At 43.1% G+C, this 24,330-nt stretch overlaps 1 protein-coding gene and 1 long non-coding RNA gene across 5 annotated transcripts in view; one reads left to right on the forward strand and one right to left on the reverse strand.

Moving 5' to 3' along the window:
- Positions 1–6,083: 6,083 nt before the first annotated feature.
- SAMD7 (sterile alpha motif domain containing 7) overlaps positions 6,084–24,330 on the forward strand; it is a 106,257-nt gene continuing 88,010 nt past the window's right edge. The window contains exons 1-2 of one of the 4 annotated variants that reach the window (XM_073626168.1): positions 6,096–6,164; positions 6,288–6,313. The gene's annotated coding sequence lies outside the window, so the exon portion shown is untranslated. Of the gene's footprint in view, positions 6,165–6,287; positions 6,314–24,330 lie in introns of all 4 variants that reach the window. The other 3 variants (XM_073626171.1, XM_073626170.1, XM_073626169.1) reach the window with 3 other exon arrangements.
- The window catches only part of LOC141139752 (uncharacterized), a 61,407-nt gene continuing 45,673 nt past the window's right edge, over positions 8,597–24,330 (reverse strand). The window contains exon 4 of the long non-coding RNA XR_012243800.1: positions 8,597–9,228. This is a non-coding gene — a long non-coding RNA (uncharacterized lncRNA). The remainder of the gene's footprint in view (positions 9,229–24,330) is intronic.

The following is a 24,330-nucleotide window of genomic DNA, read 5'->3' on the forward strand; positions in this document are numbered from 1 at the left end:
GCTGCAGGGGTGATCTGATGGAGGTGACTCGGGTACAGGTCTTAGGTAGAGGTGGGATAGGCTTCCCTGAATAAGTTATTTTTCAGGGAACGCCTAAAGGAGGACAGGGTAGGGGCTAACTTGACATACTGGGGCAGGGAGTTCCAGAGGATGGTAGAGGTTCTGGAGAAGTCCTGGAGGCGAGCAAGGAAGGAGGTAACAAGGGGGCTAGAGAACAGGAGGTCTTCGGCGGAGCGAGAGGACGATTTGGGCGATATCTGAAGATGAGGTTGGTTATGTGTGGGGGCGATGTTGTGGATGACCTTGTATGTTGTAGTTAGTATTTTGAATTATATACGGTGGAGTAGAGGAAGCCAGTGAAGGGATTGGTAGAGAGGAGCAGCAGTCACGGATCAGTTAATATGATATATTAGTCTAGCAACAGCATTCATAAAAGACTGAAGGGGGAAAAGTCTGTGTAAGGGTAGGCCAGTGAGGAGGGAGTTGCAGTAGTCAAGGCAGGAAATAACCAAGAAGTGAATAAGTTGTTTTGCGGTGTCATTAGTCAGGAAGGGGCAAATTCTGGAAATGTGGAGTTCCACCCACTTTTACAACTCTTCAGCATCCCTCACTAAACTGTGCACTGTAAATGAATTGGATATTTTTAAAAAAAAATTCTCAGCACCTACTGTATATCTGCGGTATTCATTTTTCACTTTCTCCTCTCTGGCAGTGGCCCATCGCATCATTTCCTGTTTGCAATGCCTTTTGGGAAGGGGCGGCAACTTCCTCTGACACTGCCGTTGCTATGGAAACCTGACCTGAAACCTATTACACTGCTTGTGCTGCACTGAGCATGTGCGAGATTTGCAAGGATGAGATCCAGGAAGAAATACAGTCTGGCTTCAGATGCCCACACTTAAGATGGCCAGGGCCTGCTGTAAGTTTATAAAATAACAAACTACTGCTATAAACTAACAAAACAGACCTTAGTTTACAGACTAACTTTACTAGAATACATTAAGCTTGTGTATTATAGGGGTATTTTTATTTAAAAAGTATAATTTCGGCCGGAACACCACTTTAAGGTGGCAAGATGTAGCCAGTGATTGGATGTCAGGGCTGCAGAAGAGAGTTATAGAGGGGGGCCCCTTCTTTTAGGGGGGCTCTGGGAAAATGCCCCTTTTGCCCCCTTATAAATCCAACTCTGTGTGTATGTAAGCATGTTAATAATGCACGTGAGTATTAATACACATTTACTGCATCTGTTCAGGTGTAGTTTGTTGTTTTGGGTTGTTATTTTCCATTTCATCCAATCTACCTGTACAATATAAATGTACCTGCTCAGCATATGTCCATAGACCTTAAACACAGCTACACAGCTCCAAGTTGGTAAAACAATCCTATTAAAAGCAAAGTTAAATAATTAGCTTGTCTTGTATTTACTGTTCAAAGATTAACTTGGATTTTGGTACTTTGCCTCACTGTGACTCTTTAATATGACATGCTTTGTGAGGTATTAAAACCATTAGAACGATTAGTTCAGCAAAATGGTTTAACGGGAAGGAATTGGCAGGAGAATCCTAAATACCAACCAAAATCTGCTATGCAGACAGAGATGCACCGGATCAAATCTCAGTAACACCTTATTCAAAATGTATACACCAGTAACAAAATATTGTGATATAATAATTTACTGTAATCCCTCACTTTTTATACAATGTAGAAGTTTTCATCAACATCAAGCTACGGATGCACATGGGATTTTTGTTTAATCAACTAAAAAAAAAAAATACACAATAGAAGTACTAAAAAAATATACATAATTGTGAGCCATTATGCACAATTTCTGATACTGTTGTCTATGTGACCAATTGCAGTTATGTGTAACAAAAATCACTACTACCTGGAGCATAGTGCTACTGATTAATTGTGTAATCACACACTCAAAAATTTCCTTTTACCACATTAAAAGTAATGTGTTCCAAAGCGTGTCATTGATCTCAAGTGATTTTAGTTACAGGCTGATGCAATATTTTTTTAACAACTGTTACTGGAACATGCGTCCCAGTTGGATTTTCCCATAACTTCAATCCCAGAGGCAATGTTCCCCAGAACAAATAGAAACAAATAAAGTGAATCTCCCTGTTACACAGACAAAAACTAACAGAGATCCTAACAGTAGAATAAAAAAAGGTTTTGACTTTAGATACATTTTGATCAATATTGACAACCAAAAATTTTTTTGTCTAATCATAGCAACAGCAACTGTGATTGCCATAAGCAATAACAGCATTGCTGCAGACGCATGTACCATGCTAGACCTCTGGTCTGTCACTGTCATTTAAAAGATGCTACACCAACCAGATAATGTGTGTATATATATATATATATATATATATATATATATATATATATATATATATATATACACACATACACAGTATCTCACAAAAGTGAGTACACCCCTCACATTTTTGAAACTATTTTATTATATCTTTCATGTGACAACACTAAAGAAATTAAACGTTGCTACAATGTAAAGTAGTGAGTGTACAGCTTGTATAACAGTATAAATTTCCTGTCCTCTCAAAATAACTCAACGCACAGCCATTAATGTCTAAACTGTTGGCAACAAAAGTGAGTACACCCCTAAGTGAAAATGTCCAAATTGGGCCCAAAGTGTCAATATTTTGTGTGACCACTATTATTTTCCAGCACTGCCTTAACCCTCTTGGGCATGGAGTTCGCCAGAGCTTCACAGGTTGCCACTGGAGTCCTCTTCCAAGCCTCCATGACGACATCACGGAGCTGGTGGATGTTAGAGACCTTGCGCTCCTCCACCTTCCGTTTGAGGATGCCCCACAGATGCTCAATAGGGTTTAGGTCTGGAGACATGCTTGGCCAGTCCATCACCTTTACCCTCAGCTTCTTTAACAAGGCGGTGGTCGTCTTGGAGGTGTGTTGGGGGTCGTTATCATGTTGGAATACTGCCTTCTGCGGCCCAGACTCCGAAGGGAGGGGATGTTCAGTATGTCACAGTATATGTTGGCATTCATGGTTCAGTATGTCACAGTACATGTTGGCATTCATGGTTCCCTTAACTAGTGGCCACCTGCCCACCGTCAAATGATGGTGGGGCGGTGCGGCTCTCATTCTGGTACACCGTCATATGACAGCGTCCCAGAATGGGCGCTGTTGTGGGCCCACGGGGGCATGCAACGTGGCGGTCGCGGCCATGCCGTGTTGCTAGGACATGGCGCGACACCAATCTCTGTAAAGAGCCACGTCCGCAGCTCTTTAACCATGTGATTGGCTATGTCCAATCACAGCCGGTCACATGTAAACATGGAGATGCCTGTAATAGGCCCTCCTCGCCTCACACTGACAGTGTGTGACGAGGAGAGCCAATCAGTGGCATCTCCTCACAGGAGTCATCTACACATGTAATCAGGGCACTTATCATCAGTGCCCTGATTACAATAGCAACACCAGTATCACAAATCAGTGCCAGTGATGAGTGCCCAGCAGCACAAGCAATCAGTGCCTACCACTGCCAGCAATCAGTGCCCACCACTGCCCACAAGTGCCACCAATCAGTGCCCATTAGTTATGCCAGTCCGTGCTGGCTATCAGTCCCACCTATCAGTGCTGCCAATCAATGCCCATCACTGCTGTCCATTAATGCCCATCAGTGTCGCCCATCAGTGGCACCCATCAATGCCCATCAGTACCGCCTACCTGTGTCACCTATCAGTGCCCACCAGTTCCGCCTATCAGTGCCCACCAGTGCCTCCTATCAGTGCCAATCAGTGCCTCATATTAATGGCCCTCAGTGCCACATATCAGTGCCCATAAGTGCGGCATATTAGTGCCTCCTCATCAGTGCCCCTAAGTGCCGCCTCAACAGTGCCCATAAGTGCCATCTCATCAATGCCCACCAGTTCAGCCTATCAGTGCCAATCAGTGCCGCCTCATCAGCGCACATCAGTGACGGAGAAAAATTACTTAATTACAAAATTTACTGACAGAAACTAAGTTAAAAAAAACATTTTTTCAAATTTTTTTTTTTTTTTTGTAAAAAATAAAAAACCCAGCAGTGATTAAATACCACCAAAAGAAAGCTCTATGTGTGTGAAGAAAATGCTAAAAATTTAATCTAGGTACAGTGTAACATGACTGCGCAATTGTCATTCAAAGTGTGACAGCGCTGAAAGCTGAAAAATGGCGGTGTAAGTGCCCTGTAGGCAAGTGTTTAATGAACTGCAGCTCCCCAGTGCCAGCAGCACTCATGCAGCCCCAGACCATGACACTCCCACCACCATGCTTGACTGTAGGCAAGACACACTTGTCTTTGTACTCCTCACCTGGTTGCCGCCACACACACTTGACACCATCTGAACCAAATAAGTTTATCGCGGTCTCATCAGACCACAGGACATGGTTCCAGTAATCCATGTCCTTAGTCTGCTTGTCTTCAAACTGTTTGCAGGCTTTTTTGTGCATCATCTTTAGAAAATGCTTCCTTCTGGGATGACAGTCATGCAGACCAATTTGATGCAGTGTGTTGCGTATTGTCTGAGCACTGACAGGCTGACCCCCCCACCCCTTTAACGTCTGCAGCAATGCTGGCAGCACTCATATGTCTATTTCCCAAAGACAACCTCTGGATATGATGCTGAGCACGTGCACTCAACTTCTTTGGTCGACCACGGCGAGGCCTGTTCTGAGTGCAACCTGTCCTGTTAAACAGCTGTATGGTCTTGGCCACCATGCTGCAGCTCAGTTTTAGGGTCTTGGCAATCTTATTATAGCCTAAGCCATCTTTATGTAGAGCAACAATTCTTTCTTTTTAGATCCTCTGAGAGTTCTTTGCCATGAGGTGCAATGTTGAACTTCCAGTGATCAGTATGAGAGAGTGAGAATGATAACACCAAATTTAACACACCTGCTCCCCATTCACACCTGAGACTTTGTAACACTAACGAGTCACATGACACCAGGGAGGGAAAATGGCTAATTGGGCCCAATTTGGACATTTTAACTTAGGGGTGTACTCATTTTTGTTGCCAGCGGTTTAGACATTAATGGCTGTTTGTTGAGTTATTTTGAGGGGACAGCAAATTTACTGTTAGAGCCGGTTCACACTGAGGCAGCACTTGCAGCACGACTGCCTCAGGTGACCTGCACACGACAGCAGCGGCGACTTGCAAAACGACTTCTATATAGAAGTCAATGCAAGTCGCCCCAAGTCGCCTCCAAAGTAGTACAGGAACCTTTTTCTAAGTCGGAGCGACTTGAGTCGCTCCTATTAGAACGGTTCCATTGTACAGAACGGAACGCAACTTGTCAGGCAGCTAAGTCGCCTGACAAGTCGTCCCAGTGTGAACCGGCTCTTATACAAGCTGTACACTCACTACTTTACATTGTAGCAAAGTGTCATTTCTTCAGTGTTGTCACATGAAAAGATATAATAAAATATTTACAAAAATGTGCGGTGTGTACTTAATTTTGTATATATATATATATATATATATATATATATATATATATATATATATACACACACACACACACACACACACACACACACACACACACAAGACATTTATATACATTTGCATTTTATATATATTTTCTCACTGGTTAATGTGGATGTAAGCAATCTTTTACTGGGCCACCTGGAACTGAGCAATATGATTTTCACCTGGCTACAATGGTTAATGGCTGCTCATTTTGCACAACATACTGACTTCCATTTACATTTATAAACATTATGATATTTGTTAATAATCTGCTGACATCAGTTGTCCTTGCATATTGGTAGAGAACCTCTGCCAAGCCAACTCTCTAAATTTACAGGAGTAAAATGACCATAGCTATAATCTAATGGGGGGTGTTTTAGGGAATGCAGCTTTATCAGCATCTAATTCATAATAGATCATATCATAGGTTCTCCTAAGAATAAAACAACAGCTATGTGCGTATAGTGGTACTCCAATATGTTACTCCAGTACCCTAACTTGGAATCTGGTTTCTGACTGTTAATCCCAATATGACAAACGTTTTAATCTGCTCATGTACATGTGATCCAAAGAGAGGACTCAACAGTCTCATGAAAGAGCAACCACAGAGGAGCAGCTATAACCTGTGTCTCACTCTCATTGAAGGAGTCCCATGATAATGTAAGTAATAAAAAATGCCTTTATTCATCATCACAGTCTATCAAGGAAAAATGTCAAAACATTTGCCTTCATGTAGAATTATTCTGACGTATTGGTATTATTTGCTTTTTTTTTGCTTGTCAGTGGAAATTAAGTATCCAGAACTACAGGTTAGCCATACTTTTTATTTAGTTTATTGAATTACTAATTATATTGTGTATGGGTTCACTGTATATCACTTCTAAAATTCAGGTGATTCCTAGAAACAAGTGTTGATAATAACATAATTGTTTTTTTTGTTGGGAAAACTATAGACTAATAAATAATTCCAATTTTCTGTAAATACAAATATTTGGCTTACTTTGTTTGCAGATAATTTGCTAAAAAGTTAATACATACTGTATTTAAAGTGTTATATCATATATTACTGCATATTATAATATATACTGTACATATTTCAATATGTTTTTCTATGTTGGTAATATATGTTTTTGCTACTTTGCTCTTCTGTTGGAGATCTTATTGTCACAGCAGCTCTCTCTGACACACTCTGCTTAAAGGATTTCTAAACCTAACCTTTTACTGTAGATGTAGTGGCTGCGTCCATTTTCTTTTTTTGTTAACCACTTAAGGACCAGCCTCGTTTTGGATTTTAGGTGTTTACATGTTTAAAACAGATTTTTCTGCTAGAAAATTACTTAGAACCCCCAAACATTATATATGGTTTTTCTTCTAACACCCTAGAGAATACAATGGCGGTCATTGCAATACTTTTTTTTGCACCGTATTTGCGCAGCGGTCTTATAAGCGCACTGTTTTTGGAAAAAATTCACTTTTTTGAATAAAAAAATAAAACAACAGTAAAGTTATCCCAATTTTTTTTTATATTGTGAAATATAATGTTACGCCAAGTAAATTGATACCCAACATGTCATGCTTGAAAACTGCGCCCGCTCGTGGAATGGCGTCAAACTTTTACCCTCAAAAATCTCCATAGGCGACATTTAAAAAATTCTACAGGTTGCATATTTTGTGCTACAGAGGAAGTCTAGGGCTAGAATTATTGCTCTCGCTCTACCGGTCGCGGCGATACCTCACATGTGTGGTTTGACCACCGTTTTCATATGCGGGCACTACTCGCGTATGCGTTCGCTTCTGCGCGCGAGCTCATCGGGACAGGGGGGTTTTAAAAATTTTTTTTTTTATTTTTATTATTTATTTTACAATATTTTATTTATTTTTACACTGTTTAAAAAAAAAAAATTGTGTCACTTTTATTCCTATTACAAGGAATGTAAACATCCCTTGTAATAGAAAAAAGCATGGCAGGACCTCTTAAATATGAGATCTGGGGTCAAAAAGACCTCAGATCTCATATTTACACTAAAATGCAATAAAAAAAAAAAGTCATTTAGAAAAATGACATTTGAAAAAATATGCCTTTAAGAGGCGTGGACGGAAGTGACGTTTTGACGACGCTTCCGCCCAGCAGTGTCATGGAAACGAGTGAGCGTCATCTTGGCCTCACTCGTCTCCAGACAAACCACTGAGCAGGACGCGATCGCCTCCGCCGCTACCGACGGCTCCGGTAAGCGGCGGAGGGCACCGGATCGCGGCGGGAGGGGGGGGGCCCCTCTCCCGCCACCGATAAAAGTGATCTCGCGGTGAATCCGCCGCAGGGACCACTTTTATCTGAAAGCCGGCCGCCGCACGAAAACGGGGATACCGGGGTTATGGCAGCTAACTGCTGCCATAACAACGATATCCCCGTTCAAAATTAGGACGTACATCGTCGTGCGGCGGTCGGGAAGTGGTTAAGCTAAACTACATTTTCTGCAAGTACAAAAAATACCTGTTGATTTGAATTTCAGTGACCCCACCTCCTGTGTAATTGAGGCTCTATTCACACCTGGACATTCTGTATCGCAGGGGGAAACGCAGCGATTTTGCCTGCAATTCCAGAATCGCAGCAAACCGCATTTGCAAAGCCATTTTTTGTTAACAGCACCCCAAACGCGGTGTGATTTTGCTGTGATTGTCATGCAACAAATTGTGGTACAATTGCAGCAAAAATTGCGCCGGCTAACGCTGCTGGCTCTGTGCCAAGATTTGGTACATGAGCTTCTTTTTGAGCGTTTTTGGAGCAGAGGGAGGCCCATTCAAATGAATGGTGCCCCTCCAAAAACGTAAAAAAGTAAAAAAACAAAAAAAAAAAAGCTTAAAAAAAAACAAGCAGCTGTAGCTCTCGCTTCAGATCGCTCAGTTGTGATTGGAGCCTAATGCTCTGTACACACGGTCGGACATTGATCGGACATTCTGACAACAAAATCCATGGATTTTTTCTGACGGATGTTGGCTCAAACTTGTCTTGCATACACACGGTCACACAAAGTTTTCGGAAAATTTGATCGTTCTGAACGTGGTGACGTAAAACACGTACGTCGGGACTATAAACGGGGCAGTAGCCAATAGCTTTCATCTCTTAATTTATTCTGAGCATGCGTGGCACTTTGTGCGTCGGATTTGTGTACACACGATCGGAATTTCCGACAACGGATTTTGTTGTCGAAAAATTTTATAGCAAGCTCTCAAACTTTGTGTGTCGGAAATTCCTATGGAAAATGTGTGATGGAGCCTACACACGGTCGGAATTTCCGACAACAAGGTCCTATCACACATTTTCCATCAGAAAATCCTATCGTGTGTACAGGGCATAAGAGTTAGGCTTAAAAGAAGCATTTGTAGTCAAATTTAAAAGAGAAACCTAGGGTGACAATACAGTCTAGGACAGGAAGTGTGTTACTGGCAGGATCATCAGGTAAATAAAAAGGTAGAAAACCCCCCCAAAAAAAGATAAAATGATCCTGCCATCGCATTTAAAGTGTTATTAAACTGTACATTTTTCATAACAATTATAGCAGCTTACCTAGGTACTTAGCTCGTCTGCTGCTTTTTTTTTTTTCTTTAAAAGATTCTCTTTTTCTCTTCATTGAGCTGGTCATAAGTTTGCTGCAGCACGTTTCCTCTTCTTGTGTGGCTTCTTTCCTTTACATGGTCCTCTGCAGCCACCCTTATGGGTGTGCTCCTGGGAAAGAGAGACAAGCTGTCCTTGGGTACTCAAATAAAATAGCATAGTGCAGCGCTAATGCAATGAAAAAACAGTGAAGATATCCCAATGAGAAATTGGGGTATATATAAGTGCAAATACAATAATATTATTAAACCACAATATTGTTGAAGTGTAGATCAACAGTGATAGTGTATATAAAGTGCATATAGTCCATATATGACATCAAAATGGTGACTATAAATGAATGTGAACTGGTTATCTGTAGATAATCCACCACCGTAAGGAAAGAGGCTTACCAGACAGGTTGAACCCAACAAGGCGTATGCCTGATGAGTCAACCAAGCTTTTGGTGTAACACACCCAAGGAAGTACAGCAACCACGACTTCCAATCTAGACTGAATCGGATGTGAATCCGTGATGATTGTGACATCAGTGAGTATCTACCATATGAATAGCAACCGGAATTCGTGAGCAGTTCCTCTCAGTGTAACATAATGCAAAAGGAGAAAAAATTGGGCCACATAGTGTGATTCTGTTTAGATGTAAAACATTTATTGAAAATGCTAAAATGGTCACTCACCTTTGAGAAGACATTAAAAGCGTTTGGATAAAATCAAAGCAACGCAGTGACATCAGCAGAGCCTGTCCCGACGTTTCGTCCTAATAAGGCATCCTCTGAGTGTCCTTGGGTACTGCCTGTGCATGTTGGTGGAGTGAGGAGTAACACAGGGTATAAATGGGCAGTAGTGCTTGGTGCTTCAAATCATGCAACATGAAGTTGCAAGGGAAGGGTCAGAGAATGAGCTGTTCTTATACCATGGTGCGCTCCTTGACCAGAAGTTCAGGGAAGCAACGCCAAACAAGCCAGAAGGTATGCTAGTAAATTCAGCTGATTGTTAGTCACTCTGCACTTTTTTAAGTTAACATGCATTTTGCTTTAGTATTACTTCAAAGACTTATAAGCTGCAATATATAACATCTTTTATTTGGGGTTTTAGATATGCTTTCATTTTATATTATAATAATGGGCAGTAGAGTACAATCTGCAATTGCTCAATTCCCTGCTCCTATGGCCCTATTTAAAGCTAGTATATACACATGAGCACACATACAGACTTCTGAAACAAAAGCACAGAGGTGAAAACATGATGCTTTGGGGCTGTTTCTCTGTTAAAGGTACAGACCGACTTTGCCGTATTGAGGGGCCAATGGATGGGGCCATATATTGTAAAATCTTGGATGAGAACCTTCTTCCCTCAGCCAGAACACTGAAGATGGGTCATGAATGGGTCTTTCAGTATGACAATGACCCAAAAGATGCCACCAAGGCAACAAAGGAGTGGCTCAAGAAGAAGCACATTAAGGTCATGGAGTGGCCTAGCCAGTCTCCAGACCTAATACTATAGAAAATGTATGGAGGGAGCTAAAAACTTTGAGTTGCCAAGCGACAGCCAAGAAACCTTAAGGATTTAGGGAAGATCTGTAAAAAGGAGTGGACCAAAATCCCTCCTGAGATGTGTGCAAACCTGGTCCCTAACTACAAGAAATGTCTTATCTCTGTGTTTGCCAACAAGGGTTTCTCCACCAAGTACTAAGTCATGTTTTGCTTGGGGATCCAATACTATTTTACTCACTGAACTGCAAGTTAATTTATAACATATGTATCATGTGTTTTTTTTCTGGATTTTTAGTTGATATTCTGTATCTATCAATTAAAATACACCTATGATAAAAAAAATATAGAACCTTCATTTCTTTGTAAGTAGGGAAACTTACAAAATCTGCAGGGGAGCAAATAATTATTTTCCCCACTATAGTACCACAAATATGCATTTTTGCAAGAATGTATAGACTTTTGTGTTAATATTTTAATTTCTTCACATTGCGTTAATAATAATAATATACAGGATTTATATAGTACCAACAGTTTGCACAGCGCTTTGCATTGAGTTGTTTGTTTATGAGATTTTTTAGGGTATTAGCATATTATATGGTTAACATATTATAAATTTTATATATTTGTGGGAACACAATCGGTGTGGACGGTAGTACTGACACTAGTCCATTATTTAGGAATATTTGAATTCAGTGTTTTCTGACACATTGATTCCAAGCGTATTTTATTTCCATTGATTATCATTTTTTTTATTATATTATAGCGCCACTGAAGTTTACGTGGTTTTGCCTTGTGTATATTTGGTGGTAGGTGTTTTGGTGGCTCTTGTCCTTAGTGACTGCACTGAAGATTTCTCCTGTTTCATTTAAAATGTACTCCCAAATGTATTAACTTTTATATATTTTTTCGTATCATTGCTACATAAACAGCAGAAACATAAATAGCTTGAAAAAAAACCCTGCTGCTCTGTATATCTCCCCTACTTAGTTTTAGCATTCTTAACAATGTTTCATGTATTGCTTACTGCTGTAACAAATCTAAATTCACACAGGAGTGACAGGTGATGTAAGAAGACATGTTGGCTGTGTTTGCTGCCTGTCACTTTCTGTTAAGGAATAATAACAGATTTTAGCTGTGAGTGAGATCTTTGGCTTCTGGCAACAAAGGTTTGCTGAGGCTAAGTCTGTGAAAGAAGAGATTAATGTTCTCATCCCTGCCAAATACTAAACAACACAGGGTTTACAAACCGGGATCTGAAAAGACTCAGGTGTTCCCAAACTAATGCTGAACAGATGGTCTGACATATCATAGAATGCACCGATCAACCAATATATCAGAGCAGGGAATGTATAACACTGTATTCATTTGTCTCAGCATAATAGTGAAACAACATAAAGCATAGAAACATAGCTAGAGTCATTTTAGCCTAAGCACCTTAAATCACACCTAAGGTAGGCCAAATGAGTTGTAGATATGACTATGGAGCTCTGGTTCAGACTCCTCCTCTGCCCCACCCCTCTCAGTGCAATGCACCCACCTTACTGACCCATGCAGGACCATGCATATTACACTGAGGAGACAAAGTAAGGGGTATGGCAGGCCTCCATCTTGGAGCAGAAGGTTCTTTTTGCCTACCACGCACACCTCTATTCAGGGGCTCTTAAAGTGTAAGTAACTATAAAGAAAATTGTAGTGCCCTCCAAGAGAGAAAAAACACAGAGGACTTTATAGGCAACTATAATGAAAAATATAGAAATATGTAGAAAAATACAAGATTTGTTTATTAAAGAAATCTTAAAAATATAGGTGCATACATCACCATATATAGTATAGATAAAAACAAAAGTACAGTTGATACAATTAGAGTTATCTCCTGTAATATTGCCTGATGCGTTTCAGGATTTCAATGTTAATCCCTTCATTGGGGGCCTTTGTTTAAGAAGATACCAAGACAAATAACAATCTATAATAAAACATAGCAAAGAGTTGAGCACATGAACATCAGAGGACAAAAAATGAGCATGGAGGGAGACAGAACGGGATTCACTCACCAATCAACTGGATACTGTATTACGAGACTGCCAGTACTGATTAATTACTGAAGTACTGAAGATTAATTAGTACACTCTCATAAAATAAAGATATAAAAAATAAGAAAACTGTGGCTAAACCAGAACTGCTACCAATAGCAAGCAATCATAGCCCCTGCTTTATGTTGTAATGGGCAACTGGATAAATACATCATGTCAAGCTATATACACCTAGTATAGTGTTTCTTTTTGATTGTGCATACATAGAATGGAAGTCAGTTAGGAACGGGCATATGTAAGCTGCACTCCAGTCTGGTTATAACATCACTCCTTATTTACTTTAATTCTATAACCATGGAGGCAGATATGCTGGATCAATATTTAACCACTTGACCTCCAGAAGATTTACCCCCCTTCATGACCAGGCCATTGTTTGCGATACAGCACTGCGTTACTTTAACTGACAATTGAGTGGTCATGCAATGCTGTACCGAAATAAAATTGATGTCATTTTTTCCCCACAAATAGAGCTTTCGTTTGGTGGTATTTAATCACCATCACATTTTTTTTTTTTGCGCTATAAAAAAAAAAGACTGACATTTTTGAAAAAAAAACAAAAACAATTTTTACTTTTTGTTATAAAGCATATCCAATAAAAAAAAACTGTAAAAGATCAAATTTCTTCCTACACTTAGGCCAATATGTATTCTGCTACATATTTTTGGAAATCCCAATTTCCATATACCGTATATTGATTGGTTTGTGCAAAAGTTATAGCATCTACAAACTATGAGATATATACTGCTTTGCAGGGAAAGAAAATGTATCACATCCCAGCTGTCAGAACGGAGCTCTGCCTTGTTTACATAGGCAGAGCTCCATCCAGCCTTTCTTACTGACGATCGGTGGATGCCAGCGGACATCCATTGGACGGCACCCGCTGATCGGCTTCTGCTGTGACTAATCACAGCAAAAGCGGCATGCGCGATCCCTAGACAGAGGTGCATATAAGTATCAGGGGCGGATCCAGAGTCTAGTCTCGGGAGGGGCACTGCCAGAAAATATATTTTTTGGGGTACATCTATCGGGGAAATGGCTGGTGTTGGCGCTTCAATCATCACGGCACCATGGTTGTTATGGTGTCAGGATGATTGAAGCGCGTTATTACTATAATTACATTGTTATAAAAAATTAAATAGTTTAACTTACCATAATGCAGACTCAGTGGGAGCCCCGAGTGTGTCACTTGTCACGTCACCTGTCACCAGATGCAGATTGTCACTTGCCACGTCGCCTGCCACATGTTGCGGATTGTCACTTGCCACGTCGCCTGTCACCAGATGCAGATTGTCACTTGCCACGTTGCCTGCCACGTTGCGGATTGTCACTTGCCATGTCACTTGCCACGTCGCCTGCCACGTTGCGGATTGTCACTTGCCATGTCACTTGCCACGTCGCCTGCCACGTTGCGGATTGTCACTTGCCATGTCACTTGCCACGTCGCCTGCCACATGTTGCGGATTGTCACTTGCCACGTCGCCTGTCACCAGATGCAGATTGTCACTTGCCACGTCGCCTGCCACGTTGCGTATTGTCACTTGCCATGTCACTTGCCACGTCGCCTGCCACATGTTGCGGATTGTCACTTGCCACGTCACCTGTCACCAGATGCAGATTGTCACTTGCCACGTCGCCTGTCACCAGATGAAGATTGTCACTTGCCACGTCGCCTGCCACATGTTGCGGATTGTCACTTGCCACGTCGCCTGTCACTTGCCACCTGCTAAGGTGGTCTCTTGTGTCCCAGAGACAGGCAGCAGAGAGATGATGTAATCTCTCTGCTGCCGCAGCTGCCTGCATGGAGGAGGGGAAGTTGAACTGCAGGGATGCAGGGTGAGAGATGATGTCATCTCTCTGCTCCCCCGCCCGCCGGCTCCCTGATTGGCCAGCAAGCAGCAGCCCGCCCACAAACACATTGAGCGGCACATGTCAGTCAGCGGCGGCTCTCTCTCATCTATGGAGCCGCCCAGCGGCTCCCTCACTCACGGAGCCGCCCAGCGGCTCTCTCAGTCACGGAGCCGCCCGGCTCCTCCTTCACTCACGGAGCCGCTCAGCGGCTCTCTCAGTCACGGAGCCGCCCGGCTCCTCCTTCACTCACGGAGCCGCTCAGCGGCTCTCTCAGTCACGGAGCCGCCCGCCGGCGGGCTCTCTCTCACACCCTGCTCTCACAGTCACCCGCATTTCTTGGAGGGGGCAATTGCCCCGTTGCCCCCCCCCTGGATCCGCCCCTGATAAGTACATGATTCTGCACAGAACGGCCACCCTGTAGCAGTAAATCTTCTATAGAGCGGTCGTTAAGTGGTTAATATTTCCTTCTTCACCTTTGGGCTAAAAACTGACACCTTTTACTGACTGATAATACAGGGTAAATGAGACATCTAACAAAGCCTTTCGTTTTCCTGCATATGATCCTGGCTGCACATTTGAATGTCTTTGTCTATGTGACTTATAAGCTGACACTGCTGATCTTAAAGCGGCGCCTCTCTTCTCTTTTATACTTAGTTGTCACATGACTCTACTTGTATACCAAGACAGCGCTTGTATATCATGTCAAAATGTATTTAAAATGTTGCTTGTCTTGCAAAACACTCTCAAACAAAGTTACTCTCAAACCAAGGTTTTGCTGTATCCTGTTCTTTTTGCATTTCTTCCTTTGTGTGAAAGACTTGGTGACCCAGCCAGCTTTCCTATTTCAAACTGACCATACTATGCATAGAAACTAGGGATGCACCGATACTTTTTTTTTTTTTCAATGAGTACGAGTACCGATACTTTTTTTTAGTACTCACCGATATCAATTACCAATACCTACTGCAACTGTTTTGTTCACACTTCAGCTGTCAGCAATGGTACAAAGCATTGAAAAGTTATTTACAAATGAAATAATTTTTTTTTACATTTTTCACTTTTTTCAATGTGAAACGTCTAAATATATATTAAAAGTGTAAATATATCAACGAACAAAGCAAGTAAAAAAAAGTTTTAAATATTAGTAGTTTATTGGTGCATTTGCATGAGTACCGATACTCGTGCAAATGTTTAGTATTGGTGCAACCCTAATAGAAACACATCCTTCCCAGCATTGTCAGTTCTCTAGTTTTCTGGCAGTGATGGGAGCATAAACTGCCTGTTCTCCAATGGTCAAGATTTGTGCTGACCCACCCGTACAGCTCTTCACTGGGAACATCCGTGCATTGCAAAATTTCTCTGCCTCCTGCTGACATATCCCCCTGCAGCGTCCAGCCCCACCTCCTATGCAGCTGAGAACAGAGGTCATGTGATCACTTATAAAAAAAATAAAAAATAGTATTTATAATGTTTTTATTTATACAGTGTATACACAAATGTTTTGTCTTGCATTTCTATTTTAAACTGAATGGGTTGTTTTAAAAGGTGAGGGTTCACATATACTTTTAGGCTGGGTTCACACTGGTGCAATGTTAGACATCACATGCAATGTCTGTGGGTGCGAACTTTGCCATTCAGATAGTATTGCTAAATTTGCACCGCATTCACACCAAAATGGTGCGGGACCCTTTTTTTGGTCCGCTCTGGAATGGGTTTTCACACTTATGCGATCCAATTCCGGCACCGTTTGGCAGTTCGCACTGTGACCTGCAAACTGATCTGGGGTGTCATTACCTTTACATTGACACCCGCAGCGGTTCGCAGATGTCAGTGTGAACCGCCGGCAGGTGACATGCGATGCAAGAAAACGCACTGGAATTGCGCTGGTTCCGGCATCGCATATATTTATGAACTGGGACTAAGGCTGAACTGTTACTGCATTTTAAGAGTGGAGGTGTAGATTATTATAATTAGATGTAGATTAGATGTAGATTATTATAATGGTCATTTGTGGCTAGCTCCTATTAAGGTAACTAATCAGATTGCTATAAGTTGGTGCAATAACCCAGTTAAAGAGGAACTGCAGTCTGCTCACATAATTTGTAATAAAAACATCTTTGCCATTCTGAAGCTTCCCTCCAACCACTTTGCATATCATTTTATATATACTGTTATTCCGTACCAAATATGCTGCAGAAATCTCCCTCCACTGAGTCTGGCTGAGTCTGGCTGCATCCATTTTAACTGTGGGCAGCTGAAGCTGCTGCCTGTTCACTTCCTGGATTTACACAGACACACAGAGGCACATCTCCAGCTCTGCAGCTCTGATTGGCCCTCTTATGACCCCCCCCTCCCTTCCTAGCAAACTTTCATGATAGTAAGAGAGAGAGCTGTGCATGATGTCATAAGCCTAGGCTTTTTTTTACCAGCCAAGAAACAGGAAGTGGACTGTGTAAGGTATTTGCTGGCAGAAAAAAAAATGTTTTACTATCCAAAGTTAAACCAACAAAGGCAGAAGATTTAATAAATAGAAAGATGAAAAAATGACTGAAGGTCTGTTTTAAGCCTGGTTTCACACATGTGCGGTGCGAACTGAAGCTCAGGTTTCACTGAGAAGATAAAAATCTGTTGTTCAAAGGCTTCTCTGCGTTCTAGCTGCGTATCAGTGAGCAGGGAGAGGGGGAGGGATGGGGGGGAGAGGGGGAGGTGTAGTGAGGAGAAGGAGAAAATCCTTGTTCAGAACGCAATGTATCTGCGAATCAGATGCATTCCCATAGGAGGTAATGGGCTTGTAATTCGCACCGCAATGCCCAAAAAACGCACACGTTTTTTGTGCAATGCGCAGTGCGAATGCAACGCACATATGTGAAGCAGATACATCCAAATGAATGTATTTTAAAAAGGGCCATCAATGAGTACCTGTGCGACTATGGCACCAGGACAGGGTCAGGGGAGCTTGTTTTTTTTCCCCCACGCCAGTGGGCCATGATCAAGGATGCATGCACTGTCCTGTCACCATTTGAGGAGGCCATGAGGATGGTGAGCAGTGACAGTGCATGCATCAGTGACACTGTCCCCCTTGTCCACCTGTTGGAGCACACGCTGCGTGGAATAATGGACAGGGCACTTGAAACAGAACAGAGGAAGAGGAAGGACTTCCTTAGCTCTCAAGGTCCCCTTTATCCAGACAGTGTTCCTGCGTGCCCACCGATCACACAGGAAGAGGAGTAGGAGGAGGAGGATTGTGTCAGTATGGAGGTGGAGCCTGGCACTCAGCATCAGCAGCAGTCTTTAAAGGATCAGTCCCAAGAAACACATGGACTTGTACGTGGCTGGGAGGAGGTGGCTGCGGACCATGTCGTCCTTAGTGACCCAGAGGACTACGGACAGAATGCCTCAGCAAACCTACGCTGCATGGCCTCCCTGATCCTGCAAAGCCTGCGTAAGGATCCTCGTATTCATGGTATCAAGGAGAAGGACCAATACTGGCTGGCAACTCTCCTTGATCCACGTTACAAGGGTAAGGTTACGGACCTTATCTTGCCATCGCAGAGGGAGCAGAGGAGGATGAAACATCTTCGGGAGGCCTTGCAGAAAGGTCTGTCAAACTCCTGTTTCTGGACAATGTGTTGCTGAGGCTTCGGTCAGTCAAAGAAGGAGCAGTGGAGATGGTGGCCGTCTGACCGATGCGTTCAGACAATTTTTTAGTCCGCAGCCCCAAGGTATGATCGGTTTCAGCAACCATCGTCTGTTTTACATGGTGCAGGAATACCTAGGGGCTAGATCTGACTTGGACACCTTTCCCACCGAAAATCCTCTGGGTTACTGGGTCTTGAGGATGGATCACTGGCCAGAGCTTGCACAGTATGCAGTTGAGCTACTGGCCTGTCCTGCGTCCAGCGTTCTTTCGGAACGCACATTCAGTGCTGCTGGAGGCTTTGTAACCGATCACAGGATGCGTCTGTCCACCGACTCGGTCGATCGACTGACCTTCATAAAAATGAATCAGTCTTGGATCACCACCAGCTACCAAGCACCTGATGCTGATGTAACTGAATCTTTTTTTTGAAATCTCAGATCCCTTCAAAGACTGCCTATGCTGATGCTGAGTGACTGTCCTGAGTAATTATCCTCTACCTCCTCAATGATCACGCTGATAGCTTGTAAGAACATTTTTGGTTCTGGGCGCCGCCACCAGTGCCTAAGGCCCAATTTTTCAGCCCCTGTTTAACAGGGGTGTTTAATTACAATTTTTGATGCAATACTTTGCAGCAGGGCTTGTTCCTGCGTTCCAACTAGAGTATCTGTGAGGGGTTGCAGTGTTGTGGCACCAGCACCAGTGCCTAAGGCCCAATTTTTCAGCCCCTGTTCAACAGGGGCATGTAATTACAATTCTTGATCTAATATTTCACAGCAGGGCCCGTTTCTGCGCCCACCAAGAGCGAGTGAGGACTTACAGTGTTGTGGCACCAGCACCACCACCAAAGGCCCAATTTCTCTGCCCCTGTTGGGCATGTAATTACAATTCTTGATCTAATATTTCACAGCAGGGCCCTGTGAGGGCTTACAGTGTTGTGACCACAACAACACCTAAGGCCCAAATTTCTGCTGAGTATATAGGGCAGGCCCCTACTTTCAAACATCCAACTTACAAACGACTCCTACTTACAAACAGAAGGAGACAACAGGAAGTGAGATGAAATCTACTCTAGGAAGGGAAATTCTCTCCTGTAAGAGTTAATATGGGAAAAACATTTCTCCTTTCCACTGACGCTTTATCACCAATCCTTGTTTCACAAAAAAACCCAAATTTTCAAAAAACATTTGTAATTGGGACAAAAAGTGAGGTGAAATCTTCTGAAGAGGAGCACAGGCAGCAAAACAAATGTCACAGGGGTGATAACCCTTCCCTATGTTTTCCAAAAAGCTTAAAATAGATTATTTGGCTGGAGCTAAACACGTTAAAAATGTACCCGTTCAAAATTACAAACAGATTCTATTTAACAACAAACCTGTCTTGTTTGCACCGCCTGTATACTGCTGTTCAGAGTACAGAGCCTGTATACTGCTGTTTCCTTTTTTAATTTGGGTGCGGGGCTCCCCTTAATATCCATACAAGACCCAAAGGGCCTAGTAATGGACTGGGGGGTACCCATGCCGTTTGTCTCACTGATTTTCATCCATATTGCCAGGACCCAACATTACATTAAAGCCGCAAGCAGTTTTAAATGACTTTTTTTCCTTTAAAAATGACATTTTGTGCAGGGACTGTTCTAAGCACGGGAAACACGTGCCACTTTACAGGCATACTATAGACACCCCCCAGGTATGATATTTAAAGGAATATTTCACTTTTTTTTTTTTTTTTACTTTAAGCATCATTAAAATCACTGCTCCCGAAAAACGGCCGTTTTTAAAAGTTTTTTTTGCATTGATACATGTCCCCTGGGGCAGGACCCGGGTCCCCAAACCCTTTTTAGGACAATACCATGCAAATTGGCCTTTAAAATGAGCACTTTTGATTTTGAACGTTCGAGTCCCATAGGCGTCAATGGGGTTCTAAAGTTCGTGCAAATTTTTGGTCCGTTCGCAGATTCTGGTGCGAACCGAACCGGGGGGGTGTTCGGCTCATCCCTATCAAGAACTGGAATCAGAAAATGCCCTCTTCTATCACATGTTTTTCATACAGTTAAGCCCTGTACACACTGGCCAATATTGGCCAATATCTGCTGGTTCAACAGAAACCGGCCGACATTAGGAACCCTGTGTACGGCGGCCTGTCTGGCTTCTGTCGAAGGGGCATGACTGAAAAACAATTGCAGAACGGCATCAGATCAGCGCTCTAAGCCAATGGCTGTGAGCGCTGGCCAGTGTGAACAGACAAAACAAAGCACCTGTGTAAAAAAACTGCCAATGTCTGATTCCTGGATTATATACTAGAGCAGAGGTAGTGATCATAATTATTGGAATTAAATATCTTTTACTGTACTGTCCTGGAAGGAACATGCTGCCTGGGAAATGGAAATGTCATGCAGATCCTTATTCCACCAGAAATCCAGCAGATGGCAGTATATCTCCATGTCTGAAGTTGATTTTTTAGGCCTACGTGAATAAAAAGTAGATAGTGTGTCGTCTTCGGGTCCCATTTATTTATATACAGACGTGTTAATGGAAATGAAACAAAACTTTGCTAATCCAACTAGTCATGCAGTGAAAGCCTTCATTCTATACCAAACAATGTTAAAAAAAACCCTCCTGTGCAACCAAACACCTAACCACTAGGGTTGCCACCTTTTCTTCAAGCCAAACCTGAACACTTGCCATGCCATGCGGCGCACGGCGTGGCACCCCAACCTAGGTGTGATTTTGCCGCAATTGTCACCCAACAAATCGTGGCAAAATCACGTAAACATAATTGTGGGATGCCTGTCACCCAAAAGAAGTTTTGCTTTGCGATTGGGGTGCCATTATCCCCATTCCCTCCTATTACAAATCTTCTTCTCCTACCAGCACAAATCCTCCTCCCTCCAATACCCCCATGGCAGCCAACAGGGTGTATAATGGGGCCCCAGCACACAGGGGGGCCCGGACAGCAGGGGGTTCGGAGCGGCAGGCGTGGGGGGCAATTACAGAGGAGGGGGGACAATTACAGAGATTGGGGGGCAATTAGAGGAGGGGGCGATTACAGAGGAGGGGGGGATGCAAATACAGAGGAGGGGGTGCAAATACAGAGAAGGGGAGAAAAAATACACAGGAGGGGGGACAATTACAGAGGAGGGGGGGACAATTACAGAGGAGGGGGGTGCAAATACAGAGGAGGGGGGTGCAAATACAGAGGAGGGGGTGCAAATACAGAGGAGGGGGGAAAAATTCAGAGGAGGGGGCAATTAGAGGAGGGGGCAAATACACAGAAGAGGGGGGCAATTACAGAGAGGGGGTAATTACAGAAGAGGGGGGCAAATACAGAGGAGGGGGTGCAAATACAGAGGAGGGGGGACAATTACAGAGGAGGGGGGTGCAAATACAGAGAAGGGGGCACCATTACAGAGGAGGGGGGTGCAAATACAGTGGAGGGGGGTGCAAATACAGAGCAGGGGGGCAAATACAGAGGAGGGGGCAAATACAGAGGAGGGGGGGCAAATACAGAGGAGTCAAAACATAAGGGAGAGATAGGCAATAGGCAGCTGCTGGTGCGGAAGTTTTTAATGAAATAAATGCTTAAAAACAATCCACTCACTCTTCATGTCAGAGCTGTATAAGTCAGTGTCCCATTCTCCCCTCCGATCCACGCTGCTGTTCACTGAATCGCTGGAGGAAACAGAGAGCCACGGGAAACTCATATGAACTGTCAGCCTCTAATGATGGAGGCATGGTTAACGCTCTAATTGGTCACAGCATCCCAGGCTGATAGCTCACTGCAGTTTCCGCGCAGCTCTGTATTATTGGCTTCCTCCAGCGATTCAGTGATAACAGCAGCGTGGACCAGAGGGGAGAATGGGACAGCTGACTTCACAGACTGACATATACAGCTCTGACATGGAGAGTGAGTGGATTGTTTTTAAGCATTTATTTTATTAAAAACTTCCACACCAGAAGCTGCCTGTCGCCTCTCTCTCCCTTATGTTTTGATTGCTCTGTAATTGCTCCCCCCGCCCGCAGCTCCGGTCCCCCTGCTGTTCGGGTCTCCCTGTGTGCTGGGGCTTGTAAAAGGAGGCCCCATGGTACCCCCTGTCAGCTGGAAATGGTGTCCGGGTGTGAGGCAGAGGGAAACCCGGACACAGCCTCCTAAACCCGTATTGTCCGGGTTAAAACTAGACAGGTGGCAACCCTACTAACCACCCTTTTATATATTACACTACTGCTGCTTACACCCTTACAGTATGTCCTCCCACATGTACATAAAATAAAATTGGATATATATCAGTGCCATGCAGTATCTATCCAAACAAAATGTGCAATATGTACTCCTGAGACATACGATGAAAAAACTTCAATTTTAAAAAAATTCTTCCATATAGATCATAACAATGTCAATTTGCCATAAAACGAAACCCTTTTTAACTCGTGTGTCAGTGTTCATAAATCACATGTGCTATTAATCCACTCAGGCCTGGTTCACATCTATGCAATTTTTAGTGCATTTTAAGTTTTGCAGAAACACATTACAGTCCATTTAACATGGTCTCCTATGGATGCAGTTCACATCTGTGCATTTTATGGAAAGGGCCAGGGACATTTCTTCTGGTTTTTAGTTCCATAGACTTCAATGGTTTAAAGATGTATATTGAAAAACGCAAAATGCACCTGCAATATGCAAACTGCAACCTGCACAAGTGTGAATCAGGCCTCAGTGTCTGACACTGACTGACAATATCATTGTCAGTTCTCCATGTTCTCCGTCAGTTCTTAGTGTCCCCTCCACCACTCCAATGCGCTCATCTATCTTTTAGACCTACAGGATATTAGGTCAAATGCACCTTTCCTTTAAGGGGTCTATAGCCACATGACTGGACTTTAAGGGGTCTATAGCCACATGACTGGACTCTTTTCGCAGAATATTCCTGCTGAATTCTCCATCCACATCCATCCAGGTACATCCCGCAGGTAAGTATACAGTATAAAGATCTATTCACACTCCACAAAAGCATATTTGTCTTTCAGGCCAACAGTACATCAGAAGACAAAAAGTTACATCTTACAAGTTAAATATTACCGCTGTTGGATCTCTGAATAGGGTTTTGTCCAATGCACTTTACACAGACTGGAAAAGATTCATTTTCTGTGTTGTACCATTTTCGCTGGGCTGGCAATTCCAAAGGAAGGTGAAGTGTGCTGCCGATCTTGTGTAACGTTGTACATTAGTACAAGCCCAGCTGAGCACACAGCCAGTCAGCCAGCTCCCAAAAGAGGCCCTACAGAATGAAATGGTGGATGTTGCAGGTTTTTATGTCACGCAGTATGTGCTCAGAGGCTTTTAAAACACAATTTTTCTTGGTAAACATACACTTTTATGAATTTTAAAGAACACAATCAATTACCCAATTCTCTCTCTCATGCGTTCTGCCCCGACCAGCGTGTCTTTCTGTCTATTGCAGTCCCAGCCGCTCACACTCCCGCTCTAGGAGGTCCAGAGGCCCTCTGGATCGTCAGGATTTTTCCAGGGCAGAAAGTGACTCATCTAGTCCTGGCAGTACAAAGGGCGCAAATGTACGCTTAAGAGAACGCACACAGCTTCTCCTCAAATGTTGGTCATGTGGAGATGACCCTATGCCTGGAAAGCTAGTCCCCCAACTCCCTGGCAGAATTTTCTGGTCGTCTCGGGCAACCAGGGACAGAAGCGGACGAACAGTGTGGGCCCTGCACCAGGTCTTACCCAAGCCATTCAACCCTCTAACTAAAGGGGTACCAGGCACTTCAGTGGTTACTCCAGCCCAGCAGATTAGGCAGGTTGATTCCCCAGACCCAGTATTACAGCCAACCTTCCAGGCAGAGGGAGAAGATATCGCCTCCTCCTCGGCAGAGGATCCTGAAGGTTCAGGCTTTGATTTTGCGCTAATACCACCATTCATTAAGGCAGTAAAAGCTGCACTGGAATGGGAGGCTCCGGAACCTCCTCCAAAGGAGAAAACCTATTATAACACACCATACAATCTGATTTTAAATTGTGTGGCAATCGCTGCACCTCACACATTAGGTGCCTTTATCCTTTCAGGGCACTCCAAATACGATGCGATTCAGCTGTGATTGTCACGTGGGAGAACGCACCTTTAAAAACATTGTGT

The sequence above is a fragment of the Aquarana catesbeiana genome, linkage group LG04 (assembly GCF_042186555.1).
Source record: "Aquarana catesbeiana isolate 2022-GZ linkage group LG04, ASM4218655v1, whole genome shotgun sequence".
Classification (NCBI taxonomy): Eukaryota; Metazoa; Chordata; class Amphibia; order Anura; family Ranidae; genus Aquarana; species Aquarana catesbeiana.